The following is a 22,048-nucleotide window of genomic DNA, read 5'->3' on the forward strand; positions in this document are numbered from 1 at the left end:
GCCTGGTATGGAGGGGAGATCCTATGAGGAGAGGCTGAGGGATTTGGGATTGTTTTCGCTGGAAAGGCGGCGGCTAAGAGGGGATCTTATTGAAACATATAAGATGATTAGAGGTTTAGATAGGGTGGATAGTGATAGCCTTTTTCCTCTGATGGAGAAATCCAGCACGAGGGGGCATGGCTTTAAATTGAGGGGGGGTAGTTATAGAACCGATGTCAGGGGTAGGTTCTTTACCCAGAGGGTGGTGAGGGATTGGAATGCCCTGCCAGCATCAGTTGTAAATGCGCCTAGTTTGGGGGCGTTTAAGAGATCCGTAGATAGGTTCATGGACGAAAAGAAATTGGTTTAGGTTGGAGGGTCACAGTTTTTTTTTTTTTTAACTGGTCGGTGCAACATCGTGGGCCGAAGGGCCTGTTCTGCGCTGTAATGTTCTATGTTCTATGTTCTATGATGTCAGCAGCCGGCCCTTTTAAACTCTCCACTATACGCTGTCTCTTGGCGGCGTCAGTGCATTGCCACTCACTGATCATCTGGGTAGCCTGCTCCATCCAGGCATCATATTCTTCCTCACCTGGGGGTACAGCTTTCAGTCCTGAAAACAGTCTCAGCTTTCTGTAGCTAGGCCCATCGGTAGACACTTGGTTGCACTTGTCCACCAGTTTGCCAATAGCAGCCACTAAATCCATGTTCACATCCACTTTGGGAGTTTGGTTTTCTGATACTATGGCCTGAAAACCCTCCATCGACTTGCCTTCCTGTTGGAGTAGTAACAACAGCTTTGTATGGAAAGCGTCCTCTTCAGGAACAGCATCCTGTGTGACAAGGCTTTCTAGCGTATGCACAGCCCATGGCCCAGCTTCTCCTTCAATACCTACATCTGGAGGTACAGTGTCAGGGGTTAAATCAATGCTAGTCTCCACTCGTATGAACAACTGTGTGCCGGTAGAATCCCCACGGCGACCACAAATCTTGGTGCAACCAAAGACTTTCACTGTGTTTAAGACCCCAGCAATGGTCTCCTCACTAGTATCTATTGGCACATTGCTCAGTAATACGCCACGGGAAAGACTGATATTCTTTCGGCGGCTCCAGTCAGCGGCCTGAGAAAAATCCATTGTCTTAAGTGAGCTACTAACACTGTAAAAAACTTTATTTTTTGCTGTTGCAATTTCTGAGTTAACTGTTACTGACTGACGAAAAGAAGAAAGAAAAAAATATTTGACCTGTCTGGTAAACAGGAATGATCCCAGCGGTGCCTCCAAAAATGTAACCCCTGCTGACCACTATGTGCTCTGACCAGCTGAGTTGAGTCAAGCTGGAGCTGGGAGGTGCTCGATGTTATAAGGGGCTACTGGAAAATGTTCAATTCACAGGATCCTGAGTTTCAACCCTGAGAAATGTTCAGAATATTACCAAGCGCTTGGATTTATAAACGTTGGGGCCCATACGTTAGAACATAGAACATTACAGCGCAGTACAGGCCCTTCGGCCCTCGATGTTGCGCCGGCCAGTGGAACCAATCTAAAGCCCCTCTAACCTACACTATTCCAATACACGTTGGTGCACATGTGAAGAAAACACGGCCTCAACAACACACTGCTGATACCGTTCAGTGTCTGATAGTACAGTCTCCAGTTACTCACGCAACCATGACACACACAGTCCAGAAGGGACTGCGAGCGGGAAGATGATGCAGCAGGAAAAAAAAAAATGCAGCAAGCCGTCCAGTGCGCTGAAGTCTGTCCTCCTCGGCAGTGCTACTTAGCAAGTTAGCTTCAGCTAATCCTCGTTCTCTCCGTCTTCTCAGTGAAAACTACGCCCGGCGTTTATAGCTGACTGTCCCTCACCGGCGGTTTCTAGCAGAAACGTCCACGCTTGAGAGGACAAGACGATGCGCTTTACACTTTTTCTCAACAGTAATGAAAATAACAAACAGGACTAAACCTTGCTGCCTTTCACTTCAAACTGGGAAAAACGAGTTACTAAACTGCGACAAACACGAGCTTTAACTGCACAGTAATAGAAACATAGAAAAACTACAGCACAAACAGGCCCTTCGGCCCCACAAGTTGTGCCGAACATATCCCTACCTTTTAGGCCTACCTATAACCCTCCATCCTATTAAGCTCCATGTACTCATCCAGGAGTCTCTTAAAAGACCCTATTGAGTTTGCCTCCACCACCACTGACGGCAGCCGATTCCACTCGCCCACCACCCTCTGTGTGAAAAACTTCCCCCTAACATTTCCCCTGTACCCACCCCCCAGCACCTTAAACCTGTGTCCTCTCGTAGCAGACATTTCCACCCTGGGAAAAAGCCTCTGAGAGTCCACCCGATCAATGCCTCTCAACATCTTATATACCTCTATTAGGTCTCCTCGCATCCTACGTCTCTCCAAGGAGAAAAGACCGAGCTCCCTCAGCCGATCCTCATAAGGCATGCCACTCAATCCAGGCAACATCCTTGTAAATCTCCTCTGCACCCTTTCAATCTTTTCCACATCCTTCCTGTAATGAGGCGACCAGAACTGAGCACAGTACTCCAAGTGGGGTCTGACGAGGGTCTTATATAGCTGCATCATTATCCCCGGACTCCTAAACTCAATCCCTCGATTGATAAAGGCCAGCACACCATACGCCTTCTTAACCACCTCCTCCATCTGCGGGGCCGATTTTAGAGTCCTATGGACCCAGACCCCAAGGTCCTTCTGATCCTCTACAGTACTAAGAGTCTTTCCCTTTATATTGTACTCCTTCATCCCATTTGACCTGCCAAAATGGACGACTACACATTTATCTGGGTTGAAGTCCATCTGCCACTTCTCCGCACAGTCTTGCATCCTATCTATGTCCCTCTGTAACTTCTGACATCCCTCCAGACTATCCACAACCCCACCAACCTTCGTGTCGTCGGCAAACTTACCAACCCATCCCTCCGCTTCCTCATCCAGGTCATTTATGAAAATGACAAACAGCAAGGCTCCCAGAACAGATCCCTGGGGCACACCACTGGTGACCGACCTCCATTTAGAAAAAGACCCATCTATACCCACTCTCTGCCTCCTTTGGGCAAGCCAGTTCTGGATCCACAGGGCAGCAGCCCCTTGGATCCCATGCCCTCTCACTTTTTCCAGAAGCCTTGCATGGGGGACCTTATTGAACGCCTTGCTAAAATCCATATAAACCACATCTACCGCTTTCCCTTCGTCAATGTGTTTAGTCACACTTTTGAAGAACTCCACCAGGCTCGTAAGGCACGATCTTCCCTTGACAAAGCCATGCTGAGTATTCTTGAGCATACTAAACCTCTCTAAATGCTCATAAATCTTCTCCCTCAGGATCTTCTCCATCAGCTTACCAACCACTGAGGTTAGACTCACCGGTCGGTAATTACCTGGGCTATCCCTATTCCCCTTCTTGAAAATAGGAACCACATCCGCAATCCTCCGGCGCCTCCCCCGTCTCCATCGACGACGCAAAGATCATCGCCAGAGGCTCTGCAATCTCTTCCCTCGCCTCCCACAGTAACCTGGGGTACATCCCATCCGGACCCGGCGACTTATCTATCTTGATGCCATTCAAAGATTCCAGCACAACCTCTTTCTTAAAGTCCACATACTCAATCCTTTCAGTCCACCGCACGCCCGCAGCACATCCACCCAGGTCCTTCTCCTCTGTGGAAACCGAGGCAAAATACACATTGAGCACCTCTGCCATTTCTACTTGTTCCGTACAGATTTTCCCGCCTTCACCTTTTATGGGCCCTATTCCTTCACGTCTCATCCTTTTACTCTTCACATATTTATAGAACGCCTTAGGGTTTTCCTTAATCCTACCTGCCAAGGCCTTCTCGTGACCCCTTCTGGCTCTCCTAATTTCCTTCTTTAGTCCCTTCCTACAAGCCGTATACTCATCTAGATCCCTATCTTCGCCAAGCTCTCTGAACCTTTTGTACGCTTTCCTTTTCTTCTCGACTAGGTCCCGCACAGCTTTCGTGCACCACGGTTCCTTTAACCGACCAACACCTCCCTGAAGAAATATGGTGGCGTAAGAAAAAATATCATGTGTAATATCTGAAGCGATGTATGTAATATCACATTGATTATGGTGTAACTTGAATTAATTTAGTTGATTGGCTTGAGGTTTGAATTTCACTTGCACATGAACTTAGTCATGGTCTGTGATCCATTTCGCCGTACGCTCAAGGATCAAGAAGGGGGGACTGTGGCTGAATGGAGTTTTAACTTTTAGTATGCTGAAAGATTTCAATCAAGCAAACCTGATTTTTTTGTTTCAAGTTGTTTTTTTCACTATGCTGGGATTTTCCTTATGATGTGGAGATGGGGAACGGCCTCAACTGGGATCTTGGGTTCATGTCACACGATCTGTAACCCCAATGACTTGCCTGGGCTTGCAAAATCTCACTAACTGTCCTGGCTGGAGACAATACACATCTCTTTACCCTGTGCTTAACCCTCTCTCCACTCACATTGTCTGTACTTTTAAGACTCGCATTCCAACCATTATTTTGTAAATTGAGTTTGTGTCTTTGTATGCCTTGTTTGTGAACAGCACTCCCACTCACCTGATGAAGGAGCAGCGCTCTGAAAGCGAGTGGCTTGAGCTACCAAATAAACCTGTTGGACATTAACCTGCTGTTGTGAGACTTCTTACTGTATTTTCCTTACGGCCAGTGGCTTGGAATTTGTCAAAGATTCAATGGCTTGTCCTTGGCAGGGATGAGTTGTGAACAGACTTTTGGGAGTCAATGTTCCTCAGCTGGGCATTGGAATGTAAACAATGTGTACTTAGATGATGAGGCCTGAAGTGACTAATGATACTATGGTTGGATTTGATTGGCCTAATAGAATGATGCTTCTGATCAATTCAATGGCTGATTACCAAGGAACATTTAACTCTGGTTTTAACTGTGCTAACACAAAGAGCTTGTTCAGACAGGCAGTATGAACCAGGAACCAAGCTCACAAGGGGAGACAACATCTGGAAGGAGAAGAGAACAAAGAACCGATTCCATGTGACGACAAATTCCTGGCCAGGTTTTAATTGCAAGTGGAAATCACCCTGGAGTTCAGTAAAGTAACAGATAATGAGTATTTGTTTTCTGCATTGCAAGTATTTACTGTTGTTTAAGTAGCTGCAGAATAAAGGAAATTGTGTTTAAGTATTTAAAGTGGACTTTGTGTCTATTTGCTGCAAAGGTTAAAACACACATGTTTGAACAACAAAGTTAAGAGGAGAAAGAATTATTCGGAACCTGCGGAGCAACGTTTATACACGTAGGGTGGGATGTATGTGGAATTAGCTGCAAGAGAACAACAACCAAGAACAATACAGCACAGGAACAGGCCCTTCGGCCCTCCAAGCCCGCGCCGCTCCCTGGTCCAAACTAGACCATTCTTTTGTATCCCTCCATTCCCACTCCGTTCATGTGGCTGTCTAGATAAGTCTTAAACGTTCCCAGTGTGTCCGCCTCCACCACCTTGCCTGGCAGCGCATTCCGGGCCCCCACCACCCTCTGTGTAAAATATGTCCTTCTGATATCGGTGTTAAACCTCCCCCCCCCCCCCCCCCCGCCTCACCTCGTGAACGTCACCACCGACCTGGGGAAAAGCTTCCCACCGTTCACCCTATCTCTGCCTTTCATAATTTTATACACCTCTATTAAGTCTCCCCTCATCCTCCGTCTTTCCAGGGAGAACAACCCCAGTTTACCCAATCTCTCCTCATAACTAAGCCCCTCCATACCAGGCAACATCCTGGTAAACCTCCTCTGCACTCTCTCCAAAGCCTCCACGTCCTTCTGGTAGTGTGGTGACCAGAACTGGACGCAGTATTCCAAATGCGGCCGAACCAACGTTCTATACATCTGCAACATCAGACCCCAACTTTTATACTCTATGCCCCGTCCTATAAAGGCAAGCATGCCATATGCCTTCTTCACCACCTTCTCCACCTGTGACGTCACTTTCAAGGATCTGTGGATTTGCACACCCAGGTCCCTCTGCGTATCTACACCCTTTATGGTTCTGCCATTTATCATATAGCTCCTCCCTACATTATTTCTACCAAAATGCATCACTTCGCATTTATCAGGATTGAACTCCATCTGCCATTTCTTTGCCCAAATTTCCAGCCTACCTATATCCTTCTGTAGCTTCTGACAATGCTCCTCACTATCTGCAAGTCCTGCCAATTTTGTGTCGTCCGCAAACTTACTGATCACCCCAGTTACTCCTTCTTCCAGATCATTTATATAAATCACAAACAGCAGAGGTCCCAATACAGAGCCCTGCGGAACTCCACTAGTCACAGGCCTCCAGCCAGAAAAAGACCCTTCCACTACCACCCTCTGTCTTCTGTGACCAAGCCAGTTCTCCACCCATCGAGCCACCTCCCCCTTGATCCCATGAGATCCAACCTTTTTCACCAGCCTACCATGAGGGACTTTGTCAAACGCTTTACTAAAGTCCATATAGACGACATCCACGGCCCTTCCCTCGTCAACCATTTTGGTCACTTCTTCAAAAACCTCCACCAGGTTAGTGAGGCATGACCTCACTCTCACAAAACCATGCTGACTATTGTTAATGAGTTTATTCCTTTCTAAATGTGCATACATCCTATCTCTAAGAATCTTCTCCACCACGGACGTCAAGCTCACCGGCCTATAATTTCCCGGGTTATCCTTCCTACCCATCTTAAATAACGGGACCACATTAGCTATCCTCCAATCCTCTGGGACCTCACCTGCGTCCAGTGACGAGACAAAGATTTGCGTCAGAGGCCCAGCGATTTCATCTCTTGTCTCCCTGAGCAGCCCTGGATAGATTCCATCAGGCCCTGGGGATTTGTCAGTCTTTAAATTCTCTAACAAACCTAACACTTCCTCCTTTGTAATGGAGATTTTCTCCAACGGTTCAACACTCCCCTCCGAGACACTCCCAGTCAACACATCCCTCTCCTTTGTGAATACCGACGCAAAGTATTCATTTAGGATCTCCCCTACTTCTTTGGGCTCCAAGCATAATTCCCCACTTTCGTCCCTGAGAGGTCCGATTTTTTCCCTGACAACCCTTTTGTTCCTAACGTATGAATAAAATGCCTTGGGATTCTCCTTAATCCTGTCTGCCAAGAACATTTTGTGACCCCTTTTTGCTCTTCTAATTCCCCGTTTGAGTTCTTTCCTACTTTCTTTGTACTCCTCCAGAGCTCCCTCCGTTTTTAGCTGCCTGGACCTACCATACGCCTCTCTTTTCTTTTTGACCAGTCCCTCAATTTCCCTGGTTATCCACGGTTCTCGAATCCTACCCTTCCTATCCTTCTTTTTAACAGGCACATGCCTGTCCTGTAGCCCTAACAACTGTTCCTTAAAAGACTCCCACATGCCAGATGTGGATTTACCCTCAAACAGCCTCTCCCAATCAAGAGCTGCCAATTTCTGCCTAATCCCACTAAAGTTAGCCTTCCCCCAATCCAACACCTTACCCTTGGGACACCACACATCCTTTTCCATCACTATCCTAAAGCTAACAGAATTGTGGCCACTATTTGCCACATGTTCCCCTACCGAAACTTTGAAGAGGTCCAGTATAGCCCCCTCTCTAGTCGGGCTATCTACATATTGTTCCAAAGAACCCTCCTGTACACATTTTACAAATTCCTCCCCATTCAGAGTCCCTGCTCTCAGCGATTTCCAGTCTATACCAGGGAAATTGAAGTCTCCCACTACAACAACCCTATTTTTCCTGCACCTATCCAGTATCTCCTGACATATCCCTTCTTCCACTTCCCTTGGGCTGTTGGGGGGCCTGTAGTATACCCCCAACATAGTGACTGCGCCTTTCCTGTTTCTAAGCTCCACCCAGAGTGACTCGTTACACGACCCCTCTGAATTGTCCTCCCTCTGCACCGCTGTAATATGCTCTCCAACTAATACTGCTACTCCCCCACCTCTTTTGGCCCCTCCTCTGTCTCGCCTAAAACACTTGTACCCTGGAATATTCAGCTGCCAGTCCTGTCCCTCTTTCAACCAAGTCTCTGTCACCGCAACCACATCCAAATTCCTCGTGAGCATTAAGGCCCTAAGTTCATCTGTCTTACCTGCTACGCTCCTTGCATTGAAGTATAAGCACTCCAGACCTCCAGGCCCAGTGAGGTCATCCTCCCCCAGATTGCTCTTCTTCTTTGCCAGCCTTGTCCCAGCCCCAAGTTCGTCCCCAGCCTCTACACTTGTAGACCTAATATTTTGATCCCCTCCCCCCTGCCATACTAGTTTAAACCCCCCCGAACTGCACTAGCAAAACTCCCAGCCAGGATATTCGTGCCCTTCCAACTTAGTTGTGACCCCTCCCTCTTGTACAGCTGCCATCCTCTCCTGAAAACTTCCCATTGATCTAGGAAAATGAAGCCCTCCCTCCTGGACCAGTCCTTTAGCCAAGCATTCAATTGTACTAACTCCCTATTCTTAGCCTCACTGGCACGAGGCATTGGGAGCAGCCCAGAGATGGCCACCCTGGAGGCCCTACTTTTTAGCCTATTTCCCAACTCCCTGAATTGCTCTCGTCAGATCCCCCTGCTCTTCCTATCTACGTCATTTGCACCAATGTGTACAATGACATCCGTTTCTTTATCATCCCCTTTTAGGATGCCTCCTATCCGCTCAGTGACATCCATGACCCCAGCACCAGGTAGGCAGACTACCATCCTGGAGTCCCGTTCGCACCCACAGAATCGCCTGTCTGTGCCTCTAACCGACGCATCCCCCACCACTATTGCTCTCCGAACCCCTCTCTTTCCTTTCCGGGCCACAGAGCCTGACTCTGTGCCAGTGACCTGGTCACTGTGTCTTACCCCCGGAGAGTCATCCTCCCCCACACTATCCAAAACAATATACCTGTTTTGGAGTGGGACAACCACAGGTGACCCCTCCTCTAATTGCTCACTCCCCTCCCCCTCACACCTGTCGCCGAGCCCTTCCTATTATGAGAGACCGCCACTGGAGTCCTCCCTGGTACTTTACCCTTCTGACCTTTACTCCTCCTAACTGTGACCCACGTGTCTTCCTCCCAATGCCCCGGTGTAACTAGTTCCCTATAACTCATGTCAATTATTCTCTCATTCTCCCTGACTAGACCAAGGCCAGCAATCTGCAGCTCCAGTTCCATGACATGGTCCCTCAGGAGCTGCAGTTCCACGCACCTGGCACAAATGTGAACCTCTGGGAGGCTAGGTGTTTGCAGGAACTCCCACATCCCACACTGGAAGCACCGAACTGGCCTATCGCTCATAGCTACCCTTATCCGATACAGGTTTGGATAAAAATAACTTACCTTGCCTCGCCCTTTCAGCCTAAGCCCTGTGAGCCAAAGCCCTTAAAGCTCACACTCTGCTTCCCACTCACTCCACCGCCCGCTCCCGACGCTGCCCACTGTATAGTGCGGCCGGCTTTTTATGCTCCAATCGAACAAAGAGGTCGAAGCCCCAGGTAACTGACTTTTATACTAAGAACTCAACCTACCAGATTCCCCTTCAGCTGACCTCACTTCCTTTAATTTAAAACCTTGAAAAAAGCCCGCGAAACAAACAAGGAATACAATTGATCCACTGGAGCAAGCTGAGAGGGGTGATTGAAAAGCAGCAGTGCTGGTAAGAGATTAATTGGATTAATTGAATTGTTTATTTATTTAATTAGTCAGCTATGTTCTATGTTCTAGTGTGTGTATTTTTTTGGCCTTTACTTTAACAGCAGTTTTTCAAGTTTAAAGTGAAAACTAGAAGTGGGCAGCAAAGGAGTCTGGGAAGGGTTTTTATTTTAACTTTAAAAGTCAGTTACCTGGGAGGTTCCCCCTCATTGATCCACTGGAGCAAGCTGAGAGGGGTGATTGAAAAGCAGCAGTGCTGGTAAGAGATTAATTGGATTAATTGAATTGTTTATTTATTTAATTAGTCAGCTAGTGTGTGTATTTTTTTGGCCTTTACTTTAACAGCAGTTTTTGAAGTTTAAAGTGAAAACTAGAAGTGTGCAGCAAAGGAGTCTGGGAAGGGTTTTTATTTTAACTTTAAAAGTCAGTTACCTGGGAGGTTCCCCCTCATTGATCCACTGGAGCAAGCTGAGAGGGGTGATTGAAAAGCAGCAGTGCTGGTAAGAGATTAATTGGATTAATTGAATTGTTTATTTATTTAATTAGTCAGCTAGTGTGTGTATTTTTTTGGCCTTTACTTTAACAGCAGTTTTTGAAGTTTAAAGTGAAAACTAGAAGTGTGCAGCAAAGGAGTCTGGGAAGGGTTTTTATTTTAACTTTAAAAGTCAGTTACCTGGGAGGTTCCCCCTCATTGATCCACTGGAGCAAGCTGAGAGGGGTGATTGAAAAGCAGCAGTGCTGGTAAGAGATTAATTGGATTAATTGAATTGTTTATTTATTTAATTAGTCAGCTAGTGTGTGTATTTTTTTGGCCTTTACTTTAACAGCAGTTTTTGAAGTTTAAAGTGAAAACTAGAAGTGGGCAGCAAAGGAGTCTGGGAAGGGTTTTTATTTTAACTTTAAAAGTCAGTTACCTGGGAGGTTCCCCCTCATTGATCCACTGGAGCAAGCTGAGAGGGGTGATTGAAAAGCAGCAGTGCTGGTAAGAGATTAATTGGATTAATTGAATTGTTTATTTATTTAATTAGTCAGCTAGTGTGTGTATTTTTTTGGCCTTTACTTTAACAGCAGTTTTTGAAGTTTAAAGTGAAAACTAGAAGTGTGCAGCAAAGGAGTCTGGGAAGGGTTTTTATTTTAACTTTAAAAGTCAGTTACCTGGGAGGTTCCCCCTCATTGATCCACTGGAGCAAGCTGAGAGGGGTGATTGAAAAGCAGCAGTGCTGGTAAGAGATTAATTGGATTAATTGAATTGTTTATTTATTTAATTAGTCAGCTAGTGTGTGTATTTTTTTGGCCTTTACTTTAACAGCAGTTTTTGAAGTTTAAAGTGAAAACTAGAAGTGTGCAGCAAAGGAGTCTGGGAAGGGTTTTTATTTTAACTTTAAAAGTCAGTTACCTGGGAGGTTCCCCCTCATTGATCCACTGGAGCAAGCTGAGAGGGGTGATTGAAAAGCAGCAGTGCTGGTAAGAGATTAATTGGATTAATTGAATTGTTTATTTATTTAATTAGTCAGCTAGTGTGTGTATTTTTTTGGCCTTTACTTTAACAGCAGTTTTTGAAGTTTAAAGTGAAAACTAGAAGTGTGCAGCAAAGGAGTCTGGGAAGGGTTTTTATTTTAACTTTAAAAGTCAGTTACCTGGGAGGTTCCCCCTCATTGATCCACTGGAGCAAGCTGAGAGGGGTGATTGAAAAGCAGCAGTGCTGGTAAGAGATTAATTGGATTAATTGAATTGTTTATTTATTTAATTAGTCAGCTAGTGTGTGTATTTTTTTGGCCTTTACTTTAACAGCAGTTTTTGAAGTTTAAAGTGAAAACTAGAAGTGTGCAGCAAAGGAGTCTGGGAAGGGTTTTTATTTTAACTTTAAAAGTCAGTTACCTGGGAGGTTCCCCCTCATTGATCCACTGGAGCAAGCTGAGAGGGGTGATTGAAAAGCAGCAGTGCTGGTAAGAGATTAATTGGATTAATTGAATTGTTTATTTATTTAATTAGTCAGCTAGTGTGTGTATTTTTTTGGCCTTTACTTTAACAGCAGTTTTTGAAGTTTAAAGTGAAAACTAGAAGTGGGCAGCAAAGGAGTCTGGGAAGGGTTTTTATTTTAACTTTAAAAGTCAGTTACCTGGGAGGTTCCCCCTCATTGATCCACTGGAGCAAGCTGAGAGGGGTGATTGAAAAGCAGCAGTGCTGGTAAGAGATTAATTGGATTAATTGAATTGTTTATTTATTTAATTAGTCAGCTAGTGTGTGTATTTTTTTGGCCTTTACTTTAACAGCAGTTTTTGAAGTTTAAAGTGAAAACTAGAAGTGTGCAGCAAAGGAGTCTGGGAAGGGTTTTTATTTTAACTTTAAAAGTCAGTTACCTGGGAGGTTCCCCCTCATTGATCCACTGGAGCAAGCTGAGAGGGGTGATTGAAAAGCAGCAGTGCTGGTAAGAGATTAATTGGATTAATTGAATTGTTTATTTATTTAATTAGTCAGCTAGTGTGTGTATTTTTTTGGCCTTTACTTTAACAGCAGTTTTTGAAGTTTAAAGTGAAAACTAGAAGTGTGCAGCAAAGGAGTCTGGGAAGGGTTTTTATTTTAACTTTAAAAGTCAGTTACCTGGGAGGTTCCCCCTCATTGATCCACTGGAGCAAGCTGAGAGGGGTGATTGAAAAGCAGCAGTGCTGGTAAGAGATTAATTGGATTAATTGAATTGTTTATTTATTTAATTAGTCAGCTAGTGTGTGTATTTTTTTGGCCTTTACTTTAACAGCAGTTTTTGAAGTTTAAAGTGAAAACTAGAAGTGTGCAGCAAAGGAGTCTGGGAAGGGTTTTTATTTTAACTTTAAAAGTCAGTTACCTGGGAGGTTCCCCCTCATTGATCCACTGGAGCAAGCTGAGAGGGGTGATTGAAAAGCAGCAGTGCTGGTAAGAGATTAATTGGATTAATTGAATTGTTTATTTATTTAATTAGTCAGCTAGTGTGTGTATTTTTTTGGCCTTTACTTTAACAGCAGTTTTTGAAGTTTAAAGTGAAAACTAGAAGTGTGCAGCAAAGGAGTCTGGGAAGGGTTTTTATTTTAACTTTAAAAGTCAGTTACCTGGGAGGTTCCCCCTCAGTAGTAGTTTTTTTTTCTCTCGGGCCCCTAGCCCTATAAATTGGTGCAGAGGAGATACCCGATCCTCTACACTGGTAGAGGATCCCACCCTTCCATCCTCCTCTAACCTAATTATAAGTGTGGGGAAGTTTTTTGTTTTCTTTTTTTCTTGCTGGTAATGGCTTCAGGGATGGCAGTTCAGGCAGTATGCTGCATCTCCTGTGGGATGTATGTGGTGAGGAAATCCAGTAGTGTTTCAGGAGATTTTAGTTGTAAGAAGTGCATTAGATTGCAGCTTCTGGAGGAGCGTGTAAAGGAGCTGGAGGGGGAGGTAGAGGAACTCCGCATAATTCGGGAGGCGGAGGTGGAAGTTGATAGGAGTTATAGAGAAATAGTAACTCCTAGAAATGAGGCTTGGGTCAATGCCAGGAGGAGGGGTAAGAAGCAATCGGGAAGACAATCCCCTGGGGCGGTTCCCCTCCATAATAGGTTTTCGGTGCTGGAGGCTACAGTTGAGGAGGAATCAACTGAGCATAGAGAGCAGATCTCTGGGGGTGAGCCGAGTGAGAAAGCTCAGGTGGTTAGGGGCTGTAAAAGACTGGGCCTTGTGATTGGGGACTCCACAATTAAGGGGACAGATAGGAGGGTCGGAACTAAAGGTAGGGACTCAGGGTTGGTGTGTTGCCTACCAGGGGCTGGGGTCCGGGATGTGTCTGACAGGGTATTCAGGACTCTTAGGGGGGAGGGAGATAAACCACAAGTTATTGTACATGTGGGGACACACGACATAGGGAGGATAGGGGAAGGGGATATTAGGCAGGGATTTATGGAGTTGGGGTGGAAACTAAAGGCCAAGACTGACAGAGTGGTTATCTCTGGACTCTTGCCTGTACCACGGGATAGTTTAGAGAGGAATAGGGAGAGGGAAGGTTTGAATTCATGGCTGAGGGGATGGTGCAGGAGGGAGGGGTTCAGGTACTTAAGCAATTGGGGCTCGTACTGGGGAAGGTGTGACCTCTATGAGAAGGATGGTCTATACCTTAATCAGAAGGGGACCAAAACCCTGGGGGGTAAATTTGCTAAGGCCATGCAGGGAGGTTTAAACTGATTCGGGGGGGGGGAGGGATCCTGAGTAGTGGGGCTGAAAGTGAGGGATGCATGGATGGGGACTGCAATGCACGGCATTGCAGAGGTGGGGTGGAGCAGGGTTTGAAATGTGTATACTTCAATGCCAGGAGTATTCGCAATAAAGTGGGTGAACTTGCAGCGTGGATCAGTACCTGGGACTTCGATGTTGTGGCTATTTCAGAGACATGGATAGAGCAGGGGCAGGAATGGATGCTGCAGGTCCCGGGGTTCAAATGTTTTAGTCGAAGTAGGGAAGGAGGTAGAAGAGGGGGAGGGGTAGCATTATTGGTCAGAGATTGTATCACAGTGTCAGAGAGGAGGTTTGATGAGGACTTATCTGTTGAGGTAGTATGGGCGGAGATTAGAAATAGGAGAGGAGAGGTCACCCTGTTGGGAGTCTTTTATAGACCTCCTAAAAGTTCTAGAGAGGTTGAGGAAAGGATTGCGGAGTCAATCCTGCTTAGGAGTGAAAGTAATAGGGCAATTGTTATGGGGGATTTTAACTTGACTAATATTGACTGGAATTGTTATAGCTCTAGCTCGTTAGAGGGGTCAGTTTTTGTTCAAAGCGTGCAGGAAGGTTTTTTGACTCAGTATGTAGACAGGCCAACTAGAGGTGAGGCTATATTGGATCTGGTGCTGGGAAATGAGCCAGACCAGGTGCTAGACTTGGAAGTTGGTGTGCATTTTGGTGATAGTGACCACAATTCGGTTACGTTCACCTTCGTGATGGAAAGGGATAGGCATGAACCTCGGGCCAGTGGTTTTAGCTGGGGGAAGGGTAATTATGAGGCTATTAGGAGAGAATTAGGAAACATAGGTTGGACTAGGAGATTACAGGGACTGGGAACGTCCGACATGTGGAGTTTTTTCAAGGAGCAGCTACTGCGAGTCTGTGATAGGTATGTCCCTGTCAGGCAAGGAGGAATTGGTAGGGCTAGGGAACCGTGGTGCACCAAAAAAGTTTCTTTGTTGGTTAAAAAGAAAAAGGAGGCTTATGTTCGGATGAGACGTGAGCACTCGGGTAGTGCACTAGAAAGCTTTAGATTGGCTAAGAGGGAGTTGAAGAGCGAGCTTAGAAGGGCTAAAAGGGGACATGAGAAGACTTTGGCGGATAGGGTTAAAGAGAATCCTAAGGCGTTCTATAGGTATGTCAAGAACAGAAGGTTGGTTAGGGCAAGTTTAGGGCCAGTTATAGATGGCAGAGGGAAGTTATGTGTGGAACCGGAGGAGATTGGTGAAGCATTGAACCAATATTTCTCTTCGGTGTTCACGCAAGGGGACATGAATATAGCTGAGGAGGACACTGGGTTGCAAGGGAGTAGAATAGACAGTATTACAGTTGATAAGGAGGATGTGCAGGATATTCTGGAGGGTCTGAAAATAGATAAATCCCCTGGTCCGGATGGGATTTATCCAAGGATTCTCTGGGAGGCAAGAGAAATGATTGCAGCGCCTCTGGCTCTGATCTTCAGGTCGTCGTTGGCCTCTGGTATAGTACCAGAAGATTGGAGGTTAGCGAATGTTGTCCCATTGTTTAAGAAGGGGAACAGAGACTTCCCCGGGAATTATAGACCGGTGAGTCTCACTTCTGTTGTCGGCAAGATGTTGGAAAAAATTATAAGGGATAGGATTTATAGTTATTTGGAGAGTAATGAATTGATAGGTGATAGTCAGCATGGTTTTGTGGCAGGTAGGTCGTGCCTTACTAACCTTATTGAGTTTTTTGAGAAAGTGACCAAGGAGGTGGATGGGGGCAAGGCAGTGGACGTGGTATATATGGATTTTAGTAAGGCGTTTGATAAGGTTCACCATGGTAGGCTTCTGCAGAAAATGCAGATGTATGGGATTGGGGGTGATCTAGGAAATTGGATCAGGAATTGGCTAGCGGATAGGAAACAGAGGGTGGTGGTTGATAGTAAATATTCATCATGGAGTGCGGTTACAAGTGGTGTACCTCAGGGATCTGTTTTGGGGCCACTGCTGTTTGTAATATTTATTAATGATCTGGATGAGGGTATAGTTGGGTGGATTAGCAAATTTGCTGATGACACCAAAGTCGGTGGTGTGGTAGACAGTGAGGAAGGGTGTCGTAGTCTGCAGGAAGACTTAGACAGGTTGCAAAGTTGGGCCGAGAGGTGGCGGATGGAGTTTAATGCGGAGAAGTGTGAGGTAATTCACTTTGGTAGGAATAACAGTTGTGTTGAGTATAGGGCTAACGGGAGGACTTTGAATAGTGTGGAGGAGCAGAGGGATCTAGGTGTATGTGTGCATAGATCCCTGAAAGTTGGGAATCAAGTAGATAAGGTTGTTAAGAAGGCATATGGTGTCTTGGCGTTTATTGGTAGGGGGATTGAATTTAGGAGTCGTAGCGTTATGTTGCAACTGTACACAACTCTGGTGCGGCCGCACTTGGAGTACTGTGTGCAGTTCTGGTCCCCACATTACAGGAAGGATGTGGAGGCTTTGGAGAGGGTGCAGAGGAGGTTTACCAGGATGTTGCCTGGTATGGAGGGGAGATCCTATGAGGAGAGGCTGAGGGATTTGGGATTGTTTTCGCTGGAAAGGCGGCGGCTAAGAGGGGATCTTATTGAAACATATAAGATGATTAGAGGTTTAGATAGGGTGGATAGTGATAGCCTTTTTCCTCTGATGGAGAAATCCAGCACGAGGGGGCATGGCTTTAAATTGAGGGGGGGTAGTTATAGAACCGATGTCAGGGGTAGGTTCTTTACCCAGAGGGTGGTGAGGGATTGGAATGCCCTGCCAGCATCAGTAGTAAATGCGCCTAGTTTGGGGGCGTTTAAGAGATCCGTAGATAGGTTCATGGACGAAAAGAAATTGGTTTAGGTTGGAGGGTCACAGTTTTTTTTTTTAACTGGTCGGTGCAACATCGTGGGCCGAAGGGCCTGTTCTGCGCTGTAATGTTCTATGTTCTATGTTCTAATTAAATAAATAAATAAATCAGTACTTTGCTTACCCTCAGCACTCCTGCTAAGAATCTCTCCCTCAGTCCTGCTCCAGTCGAACAAAGAAATGCCGGGCAAGTGTGAGGAGATGCAGTTTGGGAGAGCCAATGTTAAGTGTGCAGTTAATGGCAGGACTCTGAACTGTATTGATGTACAGAGGGATCTTCGGATTCAAATACATAGCCCACTGAAAGTGGCCACAAGGGTAGAAATGGTGGTAAAGAAAGCATATGGCATGCTTGTTTTTATTGGTCTTCCATGACTGCAAGTAAGAAATTGTTGTCGACATGAACCACAGCAGTCCATGCATCACAGGTACACAAACAGAATGCGACACGGAGCATTCCAGGAGTTTGAGCCGACTGCAGTGATGGAAAGGCGACATACGTCCGTTTCACGATATTTGAGGGGTCCTGCACAGAGAACATAGAATAGTACTGCAAAGGAACAGGTCCTGCGGTCCACGATGTTGTGCGGAACATGATGCTAAATTAAACTAATTCCTTCTGTCCGCCCTTGGTCCATTTCCCTCTCTATTCCTTGCATCGTCACGTGCTTATCAAAAAGCTCCTTAAACATTCCTATCGTATCTGCCTGCACCACCACCACTGGCAGCAAGTTCCAGAAACCTACCACTCTCTGTGTGACGAACCTTCCCCTCACACCTCCTTTGAACCTTCCTGCTTTCTCGCTCTCGCCATATGTGCTTGTCCACAAGGATAGGGATAGGTCAACACCATCTCATAACTTTATAGGCTTTTATCAGGTCTCCCCTCAGCTTCCGCCACTCCAGAGAAAACAACCCTGCTTTGTCCAGCCTCCCCTTATAGCTCATACCCTCCAATCCAGGCAGCGTCCTGGTAAACCTCTTCTGCGCCCGCTCCAAAGCCTCCAGACACTTCTTGTAATATGGCGACATGACATCCTAACTCTTATGCTCAATGACTCGACCAATAAAGGCAATATGTCATCTGTCTTATTTACCATCCTATCTACGTGTGTGGCCACTTTCATGGAGCTATGGACTTGAACACCTCTGTATCACAATGCTGTTCAAAGTCTTGCCATTAACTCTGTATTTAGCCTTAAAATTTGATCACTCAAAGTGCAGCACCTCACACTTACCCGGATTCAAATCTATTCTTGTCTTACTTCATGTAAGAGGTAGCAGGTTTGCAAAGAAGGTCTTGAAGAAAAGTTGGTGATGTGCTCCCGTGCATGTTGTGGAAGTTGCACTCGACTGCATATGCGTGTGGACATAAGAACATAAGAAATAGGAGCAGGAGTAGGCCATCTAGCCCCTCGAGCCTGCCCCGCCATTCAATAAGATCATGGCTGATCTGAAGTGGATCAGTTCCACTTACCTGCCTGACCCCTATAACCCCTAATTCCCTTACCGATCAGGAATCCATCTATCCGTGATTTAAACATATTTAACGAGGTAGCCTCCACCACTTCAGTGGGCAGAGAATTCCAGAGATTCACCACCCTCTGAGAGAAGAAGTTCCTCCTCAACTCTGTCCTAAACTGACCCCCCTTTATTTTGAGGCTGTGCCATCTAGTTCTAGTTTCCTTTCTAAGTGGAAAGAATCTCTCCATCTCCACTCTATCCAGCCCCTTCATTATCTTATAGGTCTCTATAAGATCCCCCCTCAGCCTTCTAAATTCCAACGAGTACAAACCCAATCTGCTCAGTCTCTCCTCATAATCAACACCCCTCATCTCCGGTATCAACCTGGTGAACCTTCTCTGCACTGCCTCCAAGGCCAATATATCCTTCCGCATATAAGGGGACCAATACTGCACACAGTATTCCAGCTGCGGCCTCACCAATGCCCTGTACAGGTGCAGCAAGACATCTCTGCTTTTATATTCTATCCCCCTTGCGATATAGGCCAACATCCCATTTGCCTTCTTGATCACCTGTTGCACCTGCAGACTGGGTTTTTGCATCTCATGCACAAGGACCCCCAGGTCCCTCTGCACAGCAGCATGTTGTAATTTCTTTCCATTTAGATAATAATCCAATTTGCTATTATTTCTTCCAAAGTGAATAACCTCGCATTTGTTAACGTTATACTCCATCTGCCAGATCCTCGCCCACTCACCCAGCCTGTCCAAAGAGTGAATGCTTCAGGTCGTTGATGCATTGACCATGTAAAGGATACATGGTCAAAAGGGTGGCACGGTAGCACAGTGGTTAGCACTGCTGCTTCACAGCTCCAGGGACCTGGGTTCGATTCCCGGCTTGGGTCACTGTCTGTGTGGAGTTTGCACATTCTCCTCGTGTCTACGTGAGTTTCCTCCGGTTTCCTCCCACAGTCCAAAGATGTGCGGGTTAGGTTGATTGGCCATGCTAAAATTGCCCCTTAGTGTCCTGAGATGCGTAGGTTAGAGGGATTAGTGGTAAAATATGTAGGGATATGGGGGTAGGGCCTGGGTGGGATTGTGGTCGGTGCAGACTCGATGGGCCGAATGGCCTCTTTCTGTGCTGTAGGGTTTCTATGATTTCTGTGATACATTCTCCAGGATGGTGTTGACATTCTCGTGAGTTCCTGGAGTTTGCACTCTTTCAGGCAATTGGAGAGTATGATATGACAGCCTTGACATGAGACTTGTAGAACTTAGAAATGATCTGGAGATTCAGGAAATTTATTGTTCTTCACAGAATCCCAAACATCCGACCTGCTCCTTTAATGGGAGTATCTGTATAGCTGGAGCGGTTCAGGTTTCTGGTCAATGGTACCACCCCCACTCCATCTCTACTGGCTCACACACACCACTTGATGTTTACTGTGGATGATTTGATGGTAATAACACGTCAAGGAGAGATTCTTCGATATTCTGTTTTCCCAATTGTCATTTCCTTGTACGAGTGTGGCACAAATACGATGTGCTGCTTCTCAGCGAAAGCCTGAACATTGTTCACACATTGCTGCATATGGACACACATGCTTAAGTATCTGATCAATCAGAATTATTACTGAACATTTTGTAATTATCAGCAAACATCCCCACTTCTTGCGGGGTCACTTTTAACATTTAAGAAAAACTTGGACGGGTTCATGGATGAGAGGGGTGTGGAGGGATATGGTCCAAGTGCAGGTCAGTGGGACTTGGCATAAAATGGTTCGGCACAGACAAGAAGGGCCAAAAGGCCTGTTTCTGAGCTGTAATTTTCTACGGTTCTATGGTTCTGTTTTTCTTTTGGAGGGAATGTCACTGAGGCAGCTGAACATTTTCGGGCCAAGGACAATGCCTTCAGAGACTCCTGAAGCAATGTCCAGAGGCTCAGGTAAAGCACCTCAACCAGACTCTCCTCTCGCAGAAGAAGCTTTGGACTATAACACTTGTAAGAAGAAACCTTCCAGAAAACAGTGATATTTTCCATCTTCACTGCACTGTGATTCCTGGATATGGAATTCAGCAGTGTGCGTTCAGCAAGATAGGTTTGTGAATGTGAAGGGACAATGGAGGGATTATTGTGCCTGTGGCAGTTTATAAGATAGGTTTAGTTTACTCTCTTGTTCCCATTGAAATATAATAACTCTGCCACCTTTGTCCCCAGTTGCCAGTAGGTCTGCCTAACTTGTCCAGGCTGCCCTTTTTTAACCACTCAGCTCGTCCAAATTGGCCGTGTTTGGCCCATATCCCAATGTACCCATCTTATCCATGTAACTGTCTAAATGTTTTTTAACAGACAAAATTGTACCTGCCTCTACTACTGCCCCTGGCAGCTCATTCCAAACAGTCACCACCCTCTGGGTGGAACAATTGCCCCTCGAGATCCTTTTGTATCTTTCCCCTCTCACCTTAAACCTATGCCCTCTAGTTTTAGACTTCTCTACCTTTGGGAAAAGATGTTCACTATCTACCTGATCTATGCCCCTCATTATTTTACAGACGTCTATAAGATCGCCTCGAAGCCTCCTACGCTCCAGTCTATCCAGCCTCTCCTTATAATTCAAACCATCAAGTCCCAGTGCATCCTTGTCAATCTCTTCTGCACTCTTTCTAGTTTAATAATGTCCTTTCTATAATAAGTCTTTCTGGATATTAATGGGACATTGAGGGACTTACTATTGCATGAGATTGCAAATTCTAGTTGAACTCACTTCTGCTGCTATGCGTGAACAAAGATGCCTTGTGGGACTGAATCGACAGCGATACAATTGAATACAGTGGAATTCCTACACAATCAGTGTAAAACGGTGTAAATGTCCACAACATTCCTCCGATCAACGCTTCATCGATTTATGGTGAAGATGCCAAGTAGTGTCTGTTTCCCCATTTGTGATTCTGTGACCACATGATGGAGTCCCACACTTCTGGAAAATCCCTTTGGGGTTACTGGACATTGCTCTGTCCACTTTGTACATCCTGGCAATGGACTTGAACGTCATCGGGGTTTCTATTGAAGCTATAACTGTGACTATGTGGCATGATGCTGGCTTAGGCTGCTGTTGGTCTTGTCTGTTGGGTATGTCTCCCATGGTTGGCACATGACCTGAGATGTGTGCTTAGTGGTGCTACTGAAATACTTCTTGCGATACACATTGATGTCCCAACTATGAACATATTTTGCATCCTGTTGTACAAACCTGTGTGTTTTAACCTCTGCAGCGAATAAAGACACAAAGCAGACTTTAAATACTTAAACACAATTGCCCGTATTCTGTAGATACTTAAACAGCAGTAAATACTTGCATTAAGAACATAACAACTAGGAGCAGGAGTCGGCCAACTGTCCCCCCGCCATTCACTAAGGTCATGGTGATCTTTTCGTGCACTCGGCTCCATTTACCCACCTGCTCACCATAACGTTTAATCCCTTTACTGTTCAAAAATCCATCTATCCTTGCCATAAAAACATTCAATGAGGTAGCCTCAAATGCTTCACTGGACAGGGAATTCCACAGATTCACAACCCTTTGTGTGAAGAAGTTCCTCCTCAACTCAGTCCTAAATCTGCTGCCTCTTATTTTGAGGCTATGCCCCCGAATTCTGGTTTAACCCTCCAGTGGAAACAACCTATCCGCTGCTATCTTATCTATTCCCTTCATAATTTTATATGTTTCTTTCAGATTATTCCTATTTCGTCTAAACTCCAATGTGTGTAGTCCAGTTTATTTAGTCTTTCCTCATGAGCCAACACTTTCAACTCCGGAATCAACCTCGCGAATCTCCTCTGCTCCTCCTCCAGTGCCAG

This window comes from Mustelus asterias, unplaced genomic scaffold, assembly GCF_964213995.1.
Source record: "Mustelus asterias unplaced genomic scaffold, sMusAst1.hap1.1 HAP1_SCAFFOLD_234, whole genome shotgun sequence".
NCBI classification, from domain to species: Eukaryota; Metazoa; Chordata; class Chondrichthyes; order Carcharhiniformes; family Triakidae; genus Mustelus; species Mustelus asterias.